Source organism: Peromyscus eremicus, unplaced genomic scaffold, assembly GCF_949786415.1.
Source record: "Peromyscus eremicus unplaced genomic scaffold, PerEre_H2_v1 PerEre#2#chrX_unloc_1, whole genome shotgun sequence".
Lineage (NCBI taxonomy): Eukaryota > Metazoa > Chordata > Mammalia > Rodentia > Cricetidae > Peromyscus > Peromyscus eremicus.
The window spans coordinates 1,631,617-1,655,363 of NW_026734288.1; the positions used below are offsets into that span (position 1 = coordinate 1,631,617).

The 23,747-nt window shown below is 37.6% G+C and overlaps 1 protein-coding gene across 1 annotated transcript in view; it reads left to right on the plus strand.

Moving 5' to 3' along the window:
* The window catches only part of LOC131900896 (zinc finger protein 431-like), a 47,321-nt gene that overhangs the window by 20,259 nt on the left and 3,315 nt on the right, over positions 1-23,747 (plus strand). The gene's annotated exons all lie outside the window — the stretch shown is intronic.

The window sequence follows — 23,747 nt, forward strand, 5'->3', positions numbered from 1 at the left end:
TTATGTCACTTTGAATACCAGCCATAAAAACATAAAGACATGGAAGAAGCAATGTACATCTCTCAATCTCAGAACACCTACAAGACATGTAGTAGTCCTATGTTGAGTAAACTTGTTGAATGTGATTCAAGTTTACAAACAATTGGTTTTCCAACTTCATTGAGAATGTATCAACAAAAATACCCTAGAAAGGCCCTATGAGTTCTATGACTGTGTAAATGCTTCTGTTTGTCCTGGTTCACTTTGAAAATGTAGCATGACTCACATACTTTATCAATGGAACAAGGGGCATAAATGTCAAAATTTTCCCAGTTCTCTTCAAACATGTTAAAAACCACAGAGAACAATGATGCCACAAATATTAGCCAGGTAATAAATGCTCTTACCAACAAGGCATATTCAAATATGCAAAGTAATCCTTAATGCAGGGGGACAACATGAGTGTAAACAACATGTTAAAACCTTAAGATCTCAGTTCTCTTTATACTTAGATCAAATTGTAAAACTAATTCATGAAGATATAAATACTTAACAATGTAATGAGTGTAGTAAAGCTTTTAAATGTTTCAATTATTCTTGCAGGCATGAAAGAAGTCATACTACAGAGAAATCATATGAATATATTGAGTTTGGTAAAGCCTTTGAATATCATAGTCATCCTCAAAGGCATGAAAAAACATATACTGGAGAGAAACCCTATGAATATAATCATTATGTTAAAGCCTTTACACACCCCACTCATCTTCAAGCACATAAAAGAACACATACCAGAGGGAAACCCTATGAATGTAATCAAAGTGGTAAAGCCTTTACACAGCCATATAATCTTCAAGTACACAAAAGAACACATACAGGAGAGAAACCCTATAAATGTAATCAGTGTGGTAAAGCCTTTTGCTCAACACAGTGCTCTTTATTTGCATGCAAGAACACATACTGGAGAGAAACCCTATGAATATAAACAATGTGGTAAAGCTTTTGTACATTCCAGTCATCTTCAACTACATAAAAGAATACATACTGGAGAGAAATCCTATGAATGTAAACAATGTGGTAAAGTCTTTGTACATTCCAGTCATCTTCAAGTACTTAAAAGAACACATACTGGAGAGAAACCTTATGAATGTAATCAATGTGGTAAAGCCTTTACACAGCCATGTAATCTTTAAGTACACAAAAGAACACATACAGGAGAGAAACCCTATAAATGTTATCAGTGTGGTAAAGTCTTTGCTCAACACAGTGCTCTTCAGCTGCATGAAAGAACACATACTGGAGAGAAACCCTATAAATGTAATCAGTGTGGTAAAGCCTTTGCTCGAAAGAGTGATCTTCAAAGGCATGAAAGAACACATACTGGAGAGAAACCCTACAAATGTAATCAATGTGTTAAAGCCTTTACACAGTCATATAATCTTCAAGTACACAAAAGAACACATACAGGAGAGAAACCCTATAAATGTAATCAGTGTGCTAAAGCCTTTGCTTGTCACTCTCAACTTCAAAGGCATGAAAGAAAACATACTGGAGAGAAACACTATGAATGTTAACAATGTGGTAAAACCTTTGCACAGCCTAGTTATCTTCAAGTACATAAAAGAACACATACTGGAGCATAACCCTATGAATGTAATCAGTGTGGTAAAACCTTTGGTTGTCACAATGCTCTTTAATTGCATGAAAGTACACATGGGAGAAAAACCCTATGAATGTAAACAATGTGTTAAAGCCCTTGTATGTAATAGTGATCTTTAAAGGCATGCAAAAACACGTATTGGAGAGAAACTCTATGAATGTAATCGGTGGAAAAAAGCCTTTGCACAACACTGTCATCTTCAAAGGCATGAAATTACACCTATTGGAAAGAAACCTTATGAATGTAATCAGTGTTCTACAAGCCTTTGCTCATCACTCTCATCTTCAAAGTTATATATATATATATAACACATACTGGAGTGAAGCATACAATTGATATCACTGTGGTAAAGACTTTGTTCATCATAGTGCTCTTCAATTTAATGAAAGAACACATAATTGAGAGAAACCATATGAATGTAAACAGTGTGGTAAAGCCTTAGCACAGCCCAGTCATCTTCAAGTATATTAAATAACACTACTGGAGAAAAACCCTATGAATGTAATCAATGTGGTAATGCCTAGTCACAACACAGAGCAACCCTATAACTGTAAAACTTTTAGTGTGTAATTGGTCTCTTAAAGTCTTTGAATATAACATTAGACTTTGAGGTTCTGAAAAAAACTCATACCAAAGGCAATCTGAATATATATGAATTGTTATGATTTCAGGCCACATACTTACATTCAATTACACAAAATTAATTATTTTGGAAAAAAAATCTAAACTGTATCAACAATCTGTTCAAGCATTATTATGTCTCTTCTTATTTTGTTTACACATGTCAACTAATATGGACAAAAGGCCTATAAATTTAAATGATAAGGTAACTGAGACAGGATCTTTACATATCCTTGGCTGTCCTGGAACTCACTTTTTAGAGCAGGCTGGCCTCAAACTGATAGAGATCCACTTTACTCTGACTCCTGAGTACTGGCATTAAAGGCGTGCACTACCATGCCCATCACTTTCCATCTTTTTGAGTTTCTGCTTTTGAAGGCTAACTGACCTACACACTTCTAGAAGACACTTCTCTTCAAATAGATGAAATAATAAATTCTGGTGTAAAATTTCATAGATGTGTATCATTGCTTTTCTGTTGCTTTGGTAATGGATCATATCTAAGTGAACTGAGAAAAGGGTTTAATTTGGCCCTTGGTTCCAGAGCAATACATGAACCAAGAATTCACATTCTTGTCCTGCAGCAGAATGCAGAAAGTGTAAATTGGAAATGGTGTGCAGATGTAAATACTCAGGCCAACCCTCAAAACTGATTTCTTCTAGCAGGGTACCATTTTCTAAATCTTCTCAAATCTTTTCACAGACTGAAAATGATAGAGTACTTCGACTTCAAGCCTACATGCTTGCTTTCTGTTACATGGACTAATTCATGATGGAGAAAAACTCTGTAATCCTTTAGATGCCTCAAAACCCATGTTACCAAAATTATAATAGAAAAACATTCATGATTAAAAATTAGTTTAAAGATTTGATTTGATTTTAATTATGCTGCATGTGTGTGTGTTTGTGTGTGTGTGTGTGTGTGTGTGTGTGTGTGTGTGTCTGTCTGTCTGTCTGTCTGTCTTCCTCTGGGTATATGAATGTGCATTCTGGTTCCCAAGAAGGTTAGACCCTTGGAGCTTCTTGCAAGAATCACTGGAAGTCATCCAAAACCTGATCTTGGTCCAGGTAATGAAATTGTGTTAAAGGCTTGATTATGTCTCTATCCCTGTCAATATTTTAAAGCTTTTTATATTCTCTTAATATAAGAAAATAGATAGGTACTCATATAAAAGAAAACTATTTATGTAAACTATTTGGTTAAGAGTTTAAATAACACAGTTGTTTTCAGTTTCAAGGAAAAAAAAACCTTGTTTAAGTCTTTTGTTGTAGATTTGAAGTAAGTAAATTATTAACCAAGTTAACTTAAGACTGATATGAAGATCCCATTGCAGCTTCTATTTGGCAACATTTGAGTAAGATACTGAAGTATGGGATATAAGGCAAATTCAATTAGTAAAGTTTATTTTGTGGTACTTATATTCATTCTGTGGCTTTTGTTCACCTTCTTTGGCACTTTCACTTATTTAGAGGTATTTATCTCCTGCCTTGTATGGAATGGGATGGCTATCATCTAAGTGGTTCATTTTTATTTAACTATCAGGCAGTATGTGATCACACTTTTCAAGTAAGAGTGTTTGTGAAAGGGTGGTGGATTTTTGTTCATGTTTTTATTTTTAATATTTTTTCATAAATTCCCTTGAAATGTTTGTTATCTGCTTGGTTTGAATGTCATTAATTAGTCATGGATACATTAGAATTCATGATGCTTGTGTGTCAGTCTCCTGAGAACAAGTCTAAGGGTAGATGATGTACTTTCAATGATTGGGGGCTGGGTAAAGAAACCCACAATGACCCTGGAGCCCATAATTAGGGAAAGATGACACAGATAAGGCCGGTTTAAAAAAAAAAACATAGTTTGGCTCAAATTAGTGCCATCCCTGCCCCTGGCCAACTAACTTGTGAAACTAACCAATCACAGAACAGGATAGTAGAATCCTGTCCCTAGGGCCCAGAACCAGGGAAAGAAACACAACTCATGTTTTAGACCTGAGCCAGAGAAATGAACTGAGGAAACATGCCCTAACTCTGAAACTGGTGCCAAAATAACCCTCTTGGTCCCTAGAATCAGAGTAGGTGAAATAAATATGCCCTTCCCTTAAAGGTATTGTCAAAAAGGCAAGAAAGGCCAGTGAAAGAAAAACAATTTGTCCCTGTAATCAGGACCATCTTTGTCCTAGCCCACAAAACTGGCCAAACACTGGGCAGAAAAAAAAAAAACCTAATTGGTTGACTCCATCCCCAAAACATCCTATATAAACTGCCCTGCCTAGTCAATTGAGAGTTGTACTCTCCACCCTCATAGAAGCAACTACTCTCCTGGACTCCTCCTTCCCAAATAAAAATCTCAAAAGTGTTTTCGGTGTGAAGACCTTCATTGACTGGTGCACAGAAGAACCTTATTGGGATATCCCAAGTTGTTTTGAGCAAGGGAGAGCTGAATAGAAGAACCTTACTGAGATATACCATAGTGTATTGAGCAAGGAGGAGCTGAAAAAAAGTACCTTACTGAGATGTTTCAAGTGGATTGAGCAAGAGGGAGCTGAACAGAAGATCCTTGCTGAGTAGACAGAGCAAAAGAGCTGAAAAGTAACACTTTTGTCCTGAGCCAGAGGAGATTGCTACATTTTTGTAATTTCTTTGGCCAAAGAAGCAGGGCTTTGCTAGGAAGCCCCCTTAAGAGGTCGCTGAGCAAAGCTCCACTGTAGTGGGTCTTCAGGAGAGGAGCAGGATTGCTATATCCTGCAGGGAGACCATCACCCATCACACTAGGTATAGCCTGACTTTTCCGAAGAGTCATGATACCCTTTGCTGCTGAAGCACTTCCAAACCTGACTTTCCTGAGAAGTCAGAAAATCTTCCCTGCAGGGTTGGGCTAAACAGCTCCAAGTGTCCAAGACACCTTCAGGGCAGAGTTGTTGTTTTGAGCAGCTTGAGGTGTCTGGGATACCTTGCCCTCTATGACTGATCTGTCTTTTTCAGTTTCAGCTATCAGAGCTGTGCTAAGCAGCTCAAAGTGTTTTCTGACTCTCAAGTAGTCAGGACACCTCTCTTCAGATTTGCAAAACTCACGTTTTGGTGCCAAAATCTGGGACCAAACTCAGAGTTGTTGCAACCTATTTACTTACAAATGCATTTTAATGAGATTAATTTTAAAATAACTAAGAAAGAATAAATCATTAAATACTTCATGTATGTATCCAAAGAAACATTCTCATCTATCCGGAATAGATGTAATAATTTAAGGGAGTCAGTAATCAACAGTATATTTCACAATAAAATTAATGTGCTATGAATATGTATACATTATTTAAAGTCCCATGCATCTTCATGTCCTCATCTGTTATGCATTTGGCACTTCATCCCAAAGTATTGTCTTCTACAGGAATTATTCAGAGATGTCAGATAATATAATAGCAGTGAGATTTATTTTGTGGGGTCTACTTTTGTCAAACTTCATATGTTGATCAACATAACATTTCAGACTTGCACAAGAAAGACATTTCCACCACAGCTGTCTCCTTGATGCTCAAATAAAATTAGTTGTAATATTAAATCAATAAAATACCATCTTTTCAGATTGTAAACATATTTTCCTTGAAAGATAATTCAAAGTAAGAGAACTTGAGTGATAAATCCTATTTGCAAATGAAAATGATATATTGCTATCTCTTTTTTTTCCTTTTATTGCATGTCAATTTATTTAGTTTATTCTGAGGACCAAACATTTGTTCATAGCAGTTTCTCAGATCAACAAATGAATGTGAGAGAATATCTTGAATGTCAGTTATTAGTCATGAATATATATGAATTCATGATCTTTATGTGTCAGTCTCCTGAGTACAAGTCAAAGGGTAGATGATTTACTTCCAATAATTGTTATTTTCTCAAAATATTTTAACAATGTTAATGTTAAAATAGTTAATAGAGTATATAAAAACATTAAATACTTATGTGTGTATCCAAAGAAACATTTTCATTTATCTGGAAGAGATTTAATAATTTAAGTTAATTAGTAATCAACTGAATATTTTAAAATAGAACTTGATGTACTGTGTATATGTATATATATTATTTAAGGTTTTATGCATCTTCATGTCCTCAACAGTTACCCATTTGGCATAATATCTTGAAGTATTGCCTTCAAAGAGAATTATAGAGGCGACAGATAATTTAATAGCAGTGACATTTACTTTAAAAAATCTGGTGTGTGTGTGTATGTGTGTGTGTGTGTGTGTGTGTGTGTGTGTGTGTGTGTGTGTGTATCTGTGAGATATGACTATGTGTTTTTAGGCCATGACAAAAATGTGAAGAATAGAAGACAACTTTGTGGGGTCTACTTTTGTCTATCTTCATATGGTGATCAAAATGAGGTCACAGCCTTGTACAACACTGACATTTCTAACAGAGCTGTCTCATTGATGCTGAAATAAGATTAGTTGAAATATTAAAACAGTAAAATATTGTTTTTTTCCTGATTGAAAACATTTTCTTTTAAAGATAATGGAAAATAGGAGACATTGACTAATAAATACTATTTGTGAACAAAAACTATATACTGATATCTCTTTTTGTCTTTTATTGCATGTAGAATGAGCTAGTTTATTCTTAGGACCAGACATTTTTTTCATAACACTTTCTCCAAACAACAAATGAATTTCAGAGAGGAGTCTCTGTGAGTAAAGGTGGTTGTTACTAGGCCTGGTGTCCTGAGTTCATACTCCAGGAACCCATATCACTCTTTCAAATCTTTCTCTTATTTCTACATTTCTGGTGTGGCATATGGACACTCACATGCCGGCACATATATAAATAATTTCAAAACACAAATAAGTGCCATTGAGGTAACTGGCAACCAAGTGTTTTCCTGGCTTTCTTCTCTGGAACTCACATAGGATGAATAGATATCCACTTCATTTCCCAGGATGCCTTTCTCTACAGCATCACAACATTCTGTACTTCATTTTCAGGATACCTTTTTGTATAGTGTCATTATATATGGACTTCATATCCCAGGATGCCTTTCTCAACAGCACCATGACATTTTGTACTTCATTTCCCAGAATGTCTTTCTGTACAGTATCACTACTTTCGGACTTCATTTTTCAGGATGACTTTCCCTAGAGCATCACTATATATATGGACTTCATTTCCCAGAATGCTGTTCTCTATAGCATCACTAAATTCTGGACTTCATTTCCCAGGATACCTTTCTCTAAAGCATCACTACATTGTGGACTTCATTTCCCAGGATGCCTTTTTCTCCACCATCACTAAATTCGGGACTCCATTCCCTAGGATGCCTTTCTCTATAGGATGAGTCGATTCTGGACTTCATTTCCCAGGATGCCTTCTTTATAGCATCAGTACATTTGGACTTCATTTCCTAGGGTGACTATCTCTACAGCATCACTACTGGTGGGACTTTATTCCCTAGGATCCCTTTCTCTACAGGATTATTACATTCTGGGCTTCATTTCTCAAGATGCCTGTCTCTAGAGAATGACTACATTTCATACTTCATTTCTGAGGATGATTTTCTCTAGAGCATTATTACATTCTGGACTCCATTTCCCAGAATGACTTTCTCTATAGCATCAATACATTCAGGACTTTATTTTTCAAGATGCCTTACTCTACAGCATCATGACATTCAGGATGCCTTTCTCTACAGCATCACTATATGTGGGACTTCATTTCCCAGTATAACTTTCTCTACAGCATGAGCATATTCTGGAGTGCATTTCCTGGGATACCTTTCACTATAGCATCAGTACATTCTGAACTTGATATCCCAGGATGCTATTCTTGAGAGCATCACAACATTCTGGTCTTCATTTCCCAGGATGCCTTAGTGTACAACATCTGTTTATTCTGGACTTTGTTTCCTAAGATGCCTTTCTCTACATCATCAGTACATTCTGAATTCCATTTCCCAGGATGATGTTTTCTACAGCATCAATATATGTTGGACTTTACTTCCCAGGATGCCTTTCTCCATAGCACCATGACATTTTTGTACTTCATTTCTCAGGATGTCTTTCTGAATATCATTCGCACTTCATATTTCAGGATGTCTTTTCCTAGAGCATCACTGTATGTTCATCTCCCAGAATGCCTTAGTTTACTGCATCACTCAATTCTGGACTTCATTTCCCAGGATGCCTTTCTCTAGAGCATCACTACATTCTGCACTTCATTTTACAGGATGCCTTTCTCCACAGCACCAGTACTTTTTGAACTTCATTTCCCAAGATGCCTTCCTCTATAGCATCAGTACATTAAGACTTCATTCCCAGGATCCCTTTCTCTATGGATTCACTACAAACTGGACTTCATTTCCCAGGATGGATTTCTCTACATCACTACATTCTGAACTTCATTTCCCAGGATTCCTTTCTATATAGCATCAGTACATTTGGACCTCATTTCCTAGAATGACTATCTCTACAGCATCACTACTGGTCGGACTTCATTTCCCAGGATTACTTTCTCTACAGGATCATTACATGTGGACGCCTTTTTCCAGGATGACTTTTTCTATAGCATCAATAAATTCAGGGCTTCATTTTTCAAGATGCCTACCTCTACAGCATCACTACATATCAACTTCTATTCCCAAGATGCCTTCCTCTACATCATCAGTACATTCTAGACTTCATTTTCCAGGATGCCTTTTTTCAGCATCAGTTCATTTGCACTTTATTTCACATGATGTCTTTCTCTACTGCATCATTATATTCTGGACTTCATTTCCCAGGATGCCTATCTCTAGAGCATATCACTATATTCTGAACTTTATTTCCCAGGATGCCTTTCTCTATAGCACCATTACATATTGACTTTATTTCCCAGGGTGCCTTTCTCTGGAACATCAATCACTACATTCTGGAATTCATTTCCCAGGATGTCTATCTCTACAGCACCACTACATTTGTACTTCATTTCCCAGGATTCCTTGCACTACAAAACCACTACATGTAGGATTTCATTTCTCTGGGTGCCTTTCTCTACAGCATCAGTACAATTTGGTCCCCATTTTCTAGGATGCCTTTCTCTATAGCATGAGTCCATTCTGGACTTGATTTCTCAAGATGTTTTTCTCTGTAGCATTAGTACATTTGAACTTTATTTCCCAGGATGCCTTTCTCTACAGCATCACTACATGTGGAACTTCATTTTCCAGCTTGATATTCTCTAGAGCATCATTGCATTCTGGATTTCATTTCCCAGGATGACTTTCTCTATAGCATCAGGACATTTCAGCTTTATTTCACGGGATACCTTTCTTTAGTTCACCATTACATTTTAGACTTTATTTCCCAGTATTTTTTATTTTAGGGTATCACTATTTTATTTTCCAGGATGTCTTTCTCTACAACATCACTACATTCTGGACTAAATTTCCCTGGAGTCCTTTCTCTATAGCATCACTACATAAAAACTTCATTTCCTGGGATGCCTTTCTCTACAGCATCACTACCTATGGACTTCATTTTCCAGGATGCCTTTCTCTATTGCATCACTAGGTTTGGACTTCATTTCCCTGCATGTCTTTCTCCACAGCACCATGACACTGTGGACTTCATTTCCCAGGTGTCTTGTGTTCTTGGGAGTTTACCGATTTCTTTAACAGGTGTCCAGTGTCCTCAGCATGTGACGCTGAATTTCTGAAGGTTTTTTGGGCTCTCAGCAGTACGAGGGTGGGTGTCAGAGTCAGGGGGTCAGGTTCAGGATTTAGGGTTACATTAGGGTTAGGGTCAGGCATTAGGGTTATATTAGGGATAGAGTTAGCTTAGGGTCAGAGTTGGGGTTATGTGTCTCTACTTTTTGGACTTCATTTCCCAGGTTGCCTTTCTGTGTTTTGGTCATGTACTAGAAAATATGTTTCCTATCATACCCCTTCAACGATTTCCTAAGTTGCTTTTCCTTATAGCATCACTCTGTGTTGGACTCCATTTCCCAGGATGTATTCCCCTGTATAGTCCTTCTGTTCCAAACTACATTTCCCATCATGCCTTTTGGGTTAGAAGGAAACTTACTGTTTCTTTATACTGTCAGTATGCTTTAAACTCCATTTCCCAGGATGCCTTTCTCTGTAGCACCATAAAATTTTGGACTTCATTTCCCAGGATCCCTTTCTTTACAGTATCACTATATGTGGGACTTTATTTCCCAGGATGTATATCTCTACAGCATCAGTACATTCTGGACTTTTTTCCACCAGGATCCCTTTCTCAATAGTATAATTATGATGGACTTCTTTTCCAAAGATTTCTCTCTGTATATTGGACGTCTACTAGAAATTACATTTCCCATCATTCTTTTGGATGATTTCCTTATATCATTACTGTTTTGGACTCCATTTCCTGAGATTCTTTTACCTGTATTGTTTTCTATTCCAAACTACTTTTCCCATCATGCTGTTTGTGTCAGAAAAAAAAAACTTACTGTTTCAACTTTATAACATTAGCATGCTTTCAACTCCATTTCCCAGGATGCCTTTCTCCATAGCACCACAACCTTTTTTACTTTATTTCCCAAGATAACTCACTCTACAGCATTACTCTGTTATCAACTTCATTTCCTAAAATGCCTTTTTGTATTGCATCGTTACATATAGATATCTTTTTCCAGGATGCCTTTGTCTAAATCATCACTACATGTGGAAATTCATTTCCCAGGCTGCTGTTCTCTACAGCATCGCTACAATCTGAACTTCATTTCTCAGGATGCCTTTCTCTAGAGCATCACTTCAATCTGGACTTCATTTACCAAGATACCTTTTTCAATAGCATTACTACATTATAGATTTCATTTCCCAGGATGCCTTTCTCTACAGCATCATTATGTATGGAATTTACTTCCTATGATGCCTTTCCCTAGAGCATCACTACATTATAGACTTAATTTCTCAGCTTGCCTTCCTTTATAACTATCATTTCACATGGGCTTCATTTCCCAGGATGCCTTTCTCAACAGCACTATGACACCATGGACTCCGTTTCCCAGGTGCCCTGTATTCTCAGGAGTTTTCCCTTTTCTTCAGCATGTGTCCAGGGCCTCAGCAGGTGTAGGGCCTCAGCAGGTTAATGTGACCTTCTGCAGGATTGATGTGCCTCAGCAGTGTGAGGGTGGGGGTCACGGTCAAGGTGTCAGTGTTAGAGGTTAGGGTTATATCAATAATATAATAATAATCAATAATACAATATACCTTATTCATTAAAATAAATTAAACTTTCATCAATTTTAAAAAGAGATTAAAAAGTCACATGTACATGATGAAATCATGAGATCAGACACTGAAGAAAGAATTTCTGGGTTACATGAGTCATTTTTCCAATTTTGAAAATTACTTCCAGCCAGGCAGTGGTGGTGCATGCTTTTAATTTCAGCACTTGAGAGACAGAGGCAGGTGGATCTCTTAAAAGTAAGGAAAGAATGGGTTTCTCTCCATTAATGTCAGAGCCCTGAGACACACAGCAGCCAGGGCTAGTTAAAATGAACTCTTTTTGTCTTGCACGGAAGCAGTTGTGGCCTTCTCCCAAGCCTTTGTTCTAAGGTTAATAGAGCTCATCATAACTGTTCATGTAGCAGCAGAGCAAACAGTGCTGTTAGGTGACTTCTCCTTGATGCTTTCTGTATTTGTGTTCTTTATCTTTCATGTATGGGAGAATTGTGGCATTGGTATGTTACCTTTTAGATTAAATATCAAGATTGACAGTCACATAGGCTCCAAAACCATCTATTTTCACTATGGCTTTTGCTTGACTTTCAGGTAAGACCTTGTGGTGCAAGATGAACATGTCAGAGACTTTTCTTTTGATCATTTTTATAATTTATGTTTCTGCATGACTTTGAAGTAACAGTGTCTTTACTTGTACATTGTGATAATGTTCAGAAGTGTATTTGTTAACTGAGCATGCTTGAAAGAGGGAGAACCCTACATGAACAAGTCCAGATTACCTAATTAAAGTCCCCACAATTCTTTGTTTAGAAAAGCATTGTTTTAGAAATAACTCCCATTCTCACCTTGCCTCCTGCAGGTAAGAAATCTTTTTCAATTTATCTGTCCCATCTGCTGTGATGGCTGTTCTTGGTAATCAAACAGACTAAGTCTGGAATAACTAAAACCCAAAGAGTTTGGTGCACATGTAAGGGGATTTTATTAAAGGTTTAAAGTTAAAGACGCTTTAATCACAGCACTCAGAAGGCAGAGGCAGGCAGATCTCTGTAAGTTCTAGGCCTACCTGGTCTACAGAATGATTTCCAGAATAGATTCCAAAAGCTACACATTGAAATCCTGTCTTGAAAACAAAAACAACAAAGACCCATTTTTAATCTGAATCATTTCAGGTGATATCCACCTTCAGCTGCTTGGTGGTCATGCACATCTCTAATGACAGTACTCAGGAAGCAGAGGCAGTTTGATTTTCTGAGATTGAGGCCAGCCTGGTCTACAGACTGAGTTCTAGGACTACACAGATAAACCCTGTCTTGAAAACACCAAAAATCCAATCAACAGTTGTGGCCGCATTGTGAGACCCCAGCAAGACCACCATAAAGCCAATATCTCATGCAAAACAAACACGAATTTATTGATAACAAGGAATCCCAAGCTTGGTCCATGTCTAACACACAGGCTAACCAGGTGAAGGAGCATGGGGAGGGAGGGGCTTTTTATTGGAAAAACCACAATCATGGTGGTACAAGCCTTAACATCATATGATTGGATGAGAGTGTGTAATCTTTGAATTTACTGGTTGGGAGATACAGTTATCATTTTTCGGCAGGCTTGAACAAGTTCCAGGCTCTCTCCTTGAGCTCCCATGGGGGCTCTCTGGCCTTGTACCTACTGACTGTGGGGGCTGACTCAGTGGCCCAGGCTCTATCCTTGAGCTGCCATGGAGGCTGGCTGGCCTTGCACATTCACCTTGACCCATGCACAAAGCTCTAAGTTGGTGAGGGGTCCCAGACATTAAACAGTTGACTGAACCTTGAGCAGTAAGAGTATGTGCAGAAAGGGATAAGTCATAGCTCTCCCAGAAACTGCTTGCTTAATTCTCAAGAAACTGAAATTGAGATCTGATCCCTGAGAGAAGACAGAGAAGGTGGTTATGATGTCTGCTTGGTCCTTTCACAACAAAGGATAAGATGCACCTTTAATCTGGATAGCAACTCTTGGTGTCAGCCTACATATATAAAGGGTATTAAAGAAGGAAGTTCTTTCTTTGCCTGCTTGTCCTAGATCTGGATAACAACTTCACTTTTTACTAACATTGGAGGCTACTTCCTTAGAATTTTGGTTTATACTGAAGACCAGGTTAGATCTCTGGCCTCATGGAATGAACAACTACTGAACTCTTCATATTTCTATGGTAGGCAACCATTGTTTGACTATCTCTACCATAGCTTGTGAGACATTCTAATAAATCCACTTTCTACATACATGGAAGGTTCATTCTACCAGTCCTGTTCATGCAGAGAACCTTGAATAATGCAGTGTTTTGTTTTGTTTTCACCTGCCCATGGAAGAAGATGTCCTGGCTAACAATAGTGCTTGCAAACACATTCCTTCCTAGCTCAACTATGCTTAAAACATTCAACTTTCCATGAAGACTAATCTTTATTATTATGCATTTGCTAAGAGTTTGTTCTGAATTTTAGGAATAAATCTCCTAAAACAATGGAGCCATCACCCAGGTTTCTGCTGGGAGAAAGACCTATTTTCTTGTTTGTGATCTGGTTCCTGCTTTCTTTCCTGGTTGTCTGAATTCCCTGTGACCACCAGACAAAAAGTACATTCAGTTCACCTGAACTCAATGTGAAGTCACAGAACAAACATCTATGAAATTATTTTATTTGTTCTCTAGTAAATAAGACTTATCTGGAGATCAGAAGACAGAGCCATCTACTAGTTAGACATAGAGGCCAGACAGTTTTGGGACACACAAATGCTATCACTCAGCAAACAACATTTCATTTGGATTTTTGTGAGTTCAAGGCCACACTGCAAACAGAGGCAGGCATGATAGCACACACCTTTAATCCTGACACCTATGGTCTCATGTCTTTGCCTGGGGAGGGCACACACCTTTAATCCCAGGAAGCAATGGGAGGAAGCAGAGAGTTTTATAAGGCATGAGGACAAGGAACTAGATGCTTTTAAGAAGTTCAACTGAGCCCCTCAGGAGTGAGGATTCACAGGCTTTCAGTGTGAGGATTTGTGGAAACAGGATCGTGTGAGGTGTTGATGAGGTAAGGTTGGTTGTGGCTTGTTCTGCTTTGATGATGTTTAAGTTTTCTCCCCAATATCTGGCTCTGGAATTTTTATTAATATGACAATTTAGCAATTTGTTTTACAAACATCCTTTTATCTTTAAATCTTTTTTTAATTGTTAATATTCTGGAAAACCTTCCACCTGTGTGACAGGGAATCACCCCACACCACACAGTACAGTGAGCTGCGCACACTAGCTAGTGACATTGTGTCCAGGGGGAAGAAGGGAAGGTGCCTATGGAGTGCAATAAGATAGCAGGGTTTTTATTGGAGCCAGGGGCAAGTGCTATTGAAATGCTGATATCTGCTGATTTAGAAAATATCTTTGTGTCTGGGGAAAGGCAGGCTTAGGAATTATTGTACTGTGTTTTTAAGCATAGTTTAACCCTATGGGAGGTGCTCTTTTTGAAAGACCCCCGGAGGAGATCTTCCCTCAGGAGAGACCCCAAGTTCAAGGAACACACCGAAACCATGGATCATATGCAAGCAGCAAGATGGTTTATTCAGACACACAGGTACCTGGGGCGACAAAGTCTCTCGGAGGACTTGCGCGCCCTCCTTGGGTAAAGGGGACTTTTTATAGGATCCCAGGGGCAGAGGCACGGTTACAGAAGTGAGAAGCATAGTTACAGGGTTCCCATTGGTTGATTCAAAGAAGGCCAGGGCGAACTTGGGGACATATTTTTAATTCAGACTAGAATAGAAGGAATAGTATATTGTGCACACTACTGCAGAAAAGAGGGTAGATAATAAGCTGCTGAAGTCACCATTATTAAAAAAAAACAGAACTTGATTATAGTAGGAGGAGTGATTTTGTCATTTCTAAGCATTTACTAATTGAAGTGTTGGGAATTAAGACAGACGAGACTAATTGGAATGGAGGGACTGTGAAAATTTCATGTGCTGGTGGCCTGGCTCCTTGATCCAGCATACATTATAGGCAGGTCAAGTTTCAGTTGAATGTTCTGTGGCTGTCTTGGTGTCCCAGTTCCATCACTGGAGCCTTATGTAGTTACAGAAAATTGCTAGTTCAGCCTCCATATTCTTAATTGTTTGGAATCCTAACTAGGGTCACCCTTATAGGTTCCAAGATGTTTTTTTTTAGATTTATTTATTATCTATACAGTATTCTGCCTACATGTGTCCCTGAAGGCCAGAGGAGGGCACCAGATCTCATTACAAGTGGTTGTGAGCCACAATGTAGTTGCCAGAAATTGAACTCAGGACCTCTGGAAGAGCAGTCAATGCCCTTAAACACTGAGCCATCTCCCAGCCCAGGTTCCAGGTTGTTTACATTGTACTATTTTCATAACCCCTGCTAAAAGCTCCCCTATTCCAGTTATCTCTCCCTACCTTCTCCTCATTTGTCTCTTCCTTACTCACCTGATCCTTCCTGTTCCCATCCCAACTTGCCATCAGTGCACCCAAAATATCTATTCTATTCCCTCTTCCAAGGGAGAGATGCAAATCTCTCCTAGGGCCATTGTTTCTTCTTTAGCCCCACAGCATCTATGAATTTTACTGTGATTAACTGTGATTACTGTGATTGTACTTTACTGAACTACTTATATCTGCTTTTTTTTTTTTTTTTGCTTTTTCGAGACAGGGTTTCTCTGTGTAGCTTTGCTCCTTTCCTGGAACTCTCTTGGTAGCCCAGGCTGGCCTCAAACTCACAGAGATCCGCCTGGCTCTGCCTCCCGAGTGCTGGAATTGAAGGCGTGTGCCACCACCGCCCGGCTCAACCGTATATCTACTTATAGGTGAGTACATACCATGTTTGTCATACCATGTTTGACTCACTCAGGATAATAAATAACTAAAGAATCTTGACAACATCAAACTAAATAATCCATTTACAATGGGATATACCTCTAAACAGAATTCTCAGTAGATGAATCTAACGTTGCTGAGAAACACTTGAAGAAATGTTCAACATTCTTAGCCATCAGGGAAATGCATATTAAAACTTCTTTGAGATTTCATTTTATATCTGCCAGAATGAGAAGATCAATAATACAAATGATAGTTAATGCTGGCAAGGACATGGAGCCAGGGGAGTCACTGCTTTGACAAGTGCAAACTTGTACAGCCACTGTGGGAAATAAATATGCAATCCTCTGAAAATGAGTAGTCAATCTACATGAAGACCCAGCTTGGGCATATACCCAAATGATGGTCCTCCACCCTACCACAAGGACAATTGCTCAACTAGATTCATAGAGGCTTTATTTATAATACCCAGAAACTGTTATGTCTGTGAGAGATTTTGCTGATTGATGATTAAAATGAGAAGGCTCCTCCACCTAGGGTAGCAGGAATGGCTATTCCATCTAGGGTGACTGTAGCAAGAACATACCCAAGTTACAGGAGAGGAATAATCATTCTTGATTCAGACATGGTATAACACTCATTTATTCACACATTAAGATTACAAGTAATATTTATCCTGTCTTCCAAATGGAAATGGAGTACCTCTCCAGGTGTACAGGTCCGGACTCGCCACATCTGTTATTTGGATCTTGGGTCAGCCTTCCTCCAGTTAGCCATGTCTTCACTGGGGACAGGATCTCACATCTCATGCAAGGGTCTGATGAGATCTGTTGATCAGGTCTGAGGCTTCATTTTATATCTCTTTCTGGCAAGGTTTCTAGTCTTATCCCAACTTCCACACATAGATTATAGCTCATCCCTACTCCATTTGTGGTTTACTTAAGTCATTCTATTGCTTATCACTCCAGTTCACCCTACATCTTACATGTTCCTTACAGTGACAATAACCCTAATAAAGTGGGCCTGGGCTAGAAAAGGGAGCCAACTGAGCATGAGACAGTTACTGCCAAGAGAGAACACCGGAAAGCAATCTTTGCCTGTGGGTTTTGCCTTCAATTTTTAGCATGGGTTTTTATCCTCATCTCTCAAGGTGATGGAGTGTGATCTGACACAATCAGCCAAATAAACCCATTCATTGCCTGATATGTCTTTGATTAGAGGCTTTAATCGTAGCAAGATAAAAGAAAGTTAGAACAAAATATGTAACACCAACAGTGATTTTGTTGCTAGGTAGAACCTGAGAATGTTGTCTTTTGGAAGAATGTGGAAGATATCAGGACCTTAGTTGGCAAACACCATAGAAAGTTACACACAGAACATTATTGGTCCATTGTGTATGACTAGGAATATGGGAATGTTAAGAGTAATGGCTGAAAATGGAGATTGAGGCTATTGAATTTCAGTCAAAATGACTCAGTAAAAATTAGGCTAAGAGTCACTTGTGTCATATTTTGGCTCCAAATCATTTCTTATTCTGTCAATGCCCAGGATATTTATTAATGCAGAATTAAAAAATAATGTGCTAGTTTCTTAAATGGAATATTGAATATGTTGGAGTGTTTTTATAGACTCATTCAGGTTAACAGTGGAAGAAAACAAGAGAGGCAGAAACAATTGAAAATGAGAAGGTAGTTTCAGAGGGCAGTGAAGTGTTGAAACAGGCAAGGGTTTTCAAAGACTTTATCACCATTATACAGATAATGGAAGCATGAAGGGTAATGGAAGGTGCCCTAAGTTTAATGCTCTATTTACCTATTGCTTCAAGTTATGAAATGAGTAAGCAAAGTGGTTTCTAGTCCCAGCAAGCAGCTTCATACAAAACAGGCTTCACCTGTGGTCCAAGCATGTTAATGTCCATCCCAATCAAGAAGTCAAACTTTGCAGGATCCCCAATCATCTGCTAGTCCTGGAAACAAGAGAGAATCAATATTTAATGTCATGGATTCTTAGCCTCTGGTTACAGTACAGCATTTTTGGAGGAATCTATGATTGGCAGAGACAGAAACCAAGTGAGGATATTGGGAGGGTTCACTTCATAAAGTTGTGACAATGAGGCTTGATGTTTTTTATTCTTTTTAAACTCATTACTCTTTTGGTGTCCAGCTACCTAGTTCTAAAATAAATCACACCCATAGAGGCTTATTCTTTCTTATAATTGCCTGGCCTTAACTTGGCTTGTTTCTAGCCAGCTTTTCTCACCTTAAATTATCCCATATACCTTTTGGCGTTTATCTTTCTCTATTCTGTTTAGCTTTCTTTACTTCTTATTCTATTGCTTGCTGTGTAGGTGAGTAGATCGCTCCTGGTGTCTTCTCTTTATTTTTTCTTGCTGCTTCTTCCTTTTTTCTATGCAGATTTTTTTCTCCCATTTATTATCTCTGACAGCCATCCTTGCCTATCCTTTCCTGCTGAGCTATTGCCCATTCAGCTTTTCATTAGACCAATCAAGTATTTTAGAAAGGCAATGCACACAGCTTCACAGAGTTAAACAAATGCAACATAAAAAATGCAAAACATCTTTGCATCATTAAAACAAATGTTCCACAGCATACACAAATACAACACATCTTAAAATAGTATTCCACACACCTGGGTTACATTTTGTGACCACAAGATGTTTAGATACCTCAGCTATGAGACATCTTCCATGTAGACTTAGCTGCATATGGGGAGTAGAAGTAACCAGAGAGAGAGAGAGAGAGAGAGAGAGAGAGAGAGAGAGAGAGAGAGAGAGAGAGATGTATGGGAAGTTGCAGGGAAAGGGCCATCTAAGCCCTTTGGAACTGAAGTCCCTTGCATCTGAGACAGAGATACAGGATTTGTTGTTTGTCTTGTGGTGCTTCAGTCTTTCCTTGGTTCAACCTTCCCTCACTGTGTCTCCATTTCACTGTTTTGGAATGTGAATGGGACTATGTATCATTGTATGTTTAAAAGATGTAACATGCCAGGCGGTGGTGGCGCACGCCTTTAATCCCAGTACTCAGGAGGCAGAGCCAGGCGAATCTCTGTGAGTTTGAGGCCAGCCTGGGCTACCAAGTGAGTTCCAGGAGAGGCACAAAGCTACACAGAGAAACCCTGTCTCGAAAAACCAAAAAAAAAAAAAAAAGATGTAACTCTACTAATTTTACAAGATGTCACTGTCAAGAGATCATCATGAGTGTCAGGAGAGACTTTGGACATTTGAACAGTGTCAGAGCTGTTGCAGACTATGAGGATCACTGAAGTAACTAAATGCATTTTCTTCATGAATGACCGTAAGCCTTAATGACTTGGGTCAAAATGTAATTGATTAAAAACCCTCCCAGATAAGATACTGTATTTGGACACATGTTTCTCCTTGGTTATTTCTTTCTATTGTTTTGAAACCTTTAGTAGGAGGAGCCTTTCTGGATAAAATTTTTCACTAGGAGTGTAATATGCATCTCTATAGTTTCAGCACATTTCCTGTTTGTTCTGTGTACTGTCTTGTGGTTAAAATTAATCAGCCAGCTTCCTTCTTGTTCTACAATGCGTTTACCAACATTATAGACTTTCTCAAAATCACATACAATAGAAGCTATTGCTATTCAGTGATAATGTAGTTTGGTAGACTGATAATAGAAAAATAAATAAATAATATACATATGTATTTATATAATATATATTATTTATATATAGGTAAATAATATATAAATTATATATATAAATAAATACATATATATTTATTTATTTTTCTATTATCAGCTTGATACAGTATAAAGTCTTATCCTAAGAGTGAAATGTTTCATTTAGGCTTGCCCAGTAATTGAGTAAGATCAAAACTTATTTTAAGTCACAGTCATCCTAGAGTCCCTGATGCTATAGAGCCTCTCTGGTTCTGTGGGTTGCCGTCTGATTGTTCTTTGCTTTATATCTAGAATCCTCTTATGAGTGAGTACATACCATGTTTCTCCTTCTGAGTTTGGGTTACCTCACTCAGAATGATATTTTCTAGTTCCATCCATTTGCCTGCAAATTTCATGCTGTCATTTTTTTTTCCTCTGAGGAGTAGTACTTCATTGTGTATATATATCACATTTTCTTAATCCATTCTTCAGTTGATAGGCATCTACATTGTTTCCAGCTTCTGCTTTGAACATAGTTGAGCATGTATCTTTGTGGTATGATTGAGCATTCTTTGGTTTATGCCCAAGAGTGGTATATCTGGGTCTTGAGGTAGATCGATTCCCAATTTTCTGAGAAACCACCATACTGTTTTCCACAGTGGTTGTACAAGCTTGCACTCCCACCAACAGTGGAGGAGTGTTCCCTTTGGTCTGCATCCTCACCAACATTGACTGTCATTTGTGGTTTTGATCATTGCCATTTTGACAGGTATAAGGTAGTATCTCAGAGTGGTTTTGATGTGCATTTCTCTGATCATTAAGGAGGTTGAGCATTTATTGAAATATCTTTCAACCATTTGTGATTCTTCTTTTGAGAATTCTCTGTTTTGCTCTCTAGGCCATTTTTTAACTGGGTTGTTCAGTATTTTGATGTGTAGTTTCTTGAGTTCTTTATATACTTTGTAGAACAGTCCTCTGTCAGATGTGGGGTTGATGAAGGTCTTTTCCCATTCTCTATGCTGTCTTTTTGTCTTATTGACCATGTCTTTTGCCCTACAAAAGCTTCTCAGTTTCAAGAGGTCTCATTTATTAATTGTTATGCTCAGTGTCTGTGTTGCTGGTGTTATATTTAGGAAGTAATCTCCTCTGTCAATGTGTTCAAGTGTACTTCCTACTTTCTCTTCTGTTAAGTTTAGTGTAACTGGGTTTATTTTGAGGTCTTTGATCCCCATGGACTTTTGTTTTGTGCATGGAGACAGATATGGATCTATTTGTAATCTTTTACATTTTGACATCCAGTTATGCCAGCACCATTTGTTGAAGATACTTTCTTTTTTTCCATTGTATAGTTTTGGCTTCTTTGTAAAAAATCAGGTGTTCATATGTGCATGGATTAATGTCAGTGTTTTCAATTTGATTCCATTGGTCTGTATGCCAGTTTTTATACCAATACCAAACTGTTTTTATTACTGTAGCTCTATATCAGAGCTTGAAGTTAGGGACAGTGATGCCTCTAGAGGTTGCTTTTATACAGGATTTTTTTTTAGCTATCCTGGATCTTTTGTTTGTCCATATGAAGTTTAGTATTTTTCTTTCAAAGTCTGTGAAGAATTGTGTTGGTATATTAATGGGGATTGCATTGAATCTGTAGATTGCTTTTGATAAGATTGCCATTTTTACTATGTTAATCCTACCTATCCAAGAGCATGGGAGATACTTCCATTTTCTGATTTCTTCTTCAATTTCTTTCTTTAGAGATTTGAAGTTCTTTTCAAAAAAGGTCCTTCACTTGTTTAGTTAGTGTTATCCCAAGGTATTTTATATTATTTGTGGCTATTGTAAAGAATGATGTTTCTCTGACTTCTTTCTCAGCCCTTTTATCATTTGTGTATAGGAGGGATATTGATTTTTTTAGTTGATTTTGTATTCTGTCACTTTTCTGAAGGAGTTTATAAGCTCTAGGAGTTTCCTGGTAGAATGTTTGGGTCAATTATATATACTTTCATATCATCTGCAAATAGTGAAAGTTTGACTTCTTCCTTTTCAATTTGTATCCCTTTGATCTTCTTTTGTTGTCTTATTGCTCTATCTAGAACTTCAGGTACTATATTGAATAAAATATGGAGAGAGTGGACAACCTTGTCTTGTTCCTGATTTTAGTAGAATTGTTTTGAATTTCTCCCCGTTTAGTTTGATGGTAGCTGTTGGCTTGCTGTAAATTGCCTTTATTATGTTTAGGAATGTTCCTTGTATTCCTGATCTCTCTAAGACCTTTATCATGAAGAGGTGTTAGATATTGTCAAAGGCTTTTTCAGCATCTAATGAGATGAACATGTGTTTTTTTTTCTTTTAGTTTGTTTATATGGTGTATTACATTGACAGATTTTTGTATGTTGAACCATCCTTGCATCCCTGGGATGAAGCCTACTAGGTCATGGTGGATAATTTTTTAATGTGTTTTTGGATTCAGTTTGCCAATATTTTGTTGAGTAATTTTGCATCAATGTTCATGAGGGAGATTGGTATGTAATTCTCTTTCTTTGTTGTACCTTTGTGTGGTTTGGCTATCAGGGTAATTGTAGCCTCATAAAAAGAGTTTGGTAATGTTTCTTCTGTTTTTATTGTGTGGAACAGTTTGAAGAGTATTGGAATTAGTACTTCTTTGAAAGTCTGGTAAAATTCTGCACTGAAACCATTTGGTCCTGGGATTTTTTTTTTGGTTGGGAGATTTTGATGACTGTTTCTATTTATTTAGGGGTTATTGATCTTTTTAAGTTTATCTGGTCTTGATTTAGCTTTGGGTTGTGGTACCTATCCAGATTTTGTGGAGTATAGGTTTTTGAAGTATGACCAGATGATTCTCTGGATTTCTTTGTTGTCTGTTTTTATGTCTCCCTTTTCATTTCTGATTTTGTAAATGTGGGTGCTCTCTCTTTGCCTTTTGGTTATTTTGGTTAGGAGTTTGTCTATCGTGTTGATTTTTTCAAAGATCCAACTTTTTGTTTCATTGATTTTTTTTGTATTGATCTCTTGGTTTCTATTTCATTGATTTCATCCCTCAATTTGATTTTTTTCTGGCATCTATTTCTCCTGGGTGAGTTTGTTTCTTTTTGTTCTAGAGATTTCAGTTGTGCTGTTAAGTCATTGGTATATTTCTCCATCTTCTTCATGTGTGCATTCAGAGTGATGAAATTTCTTAGCACTGCTTTCATAGTGTCCCATAATTTGGGTATGTTGTACTTTCATTTTCATTGAATTCTAGGAAATCTTTAATTTCTTACTTTATTTCTTCCTTGACCCATTGGTGTTTCACATGGGCATTATTCAGTTTCCATGAGATTATAGACTTTCTATAATTTTTGTTGTTGTTGAAATCTAACTTTGAAGCATGATGGTCCAAAAAGATTCAGGAGGTTATTCCAAAATTTTTGTATCTGTTGAGATGTGTTTTGTGACCAAGCATGTGGTCAATTTTTTATTTATACAAGTACAGTTTAAACTGGAACAATTCAGATTTCTGGAAGATGAATACAGAACTAGAGTAAATGCTTAACTCTGTAGAAACTTCAGTAAAACAATCTCTGAGTTCATCTTATCTTTTTGTTTGTTGATGAAAGTTTACAGTGCAGATGGGTTCTTAATATTTACTTCTTTCTGTCCTATAACTGATTACATAGACTAGGCTAACTTTCAACTCAGAAACACATATACCTGCCTCTACCTTCTAAGTTGTGGGATTAAAGGCATGAGCCAATACATCCAGCTTACAAAACTTCTTTGTAGTTAGTAATGGTTC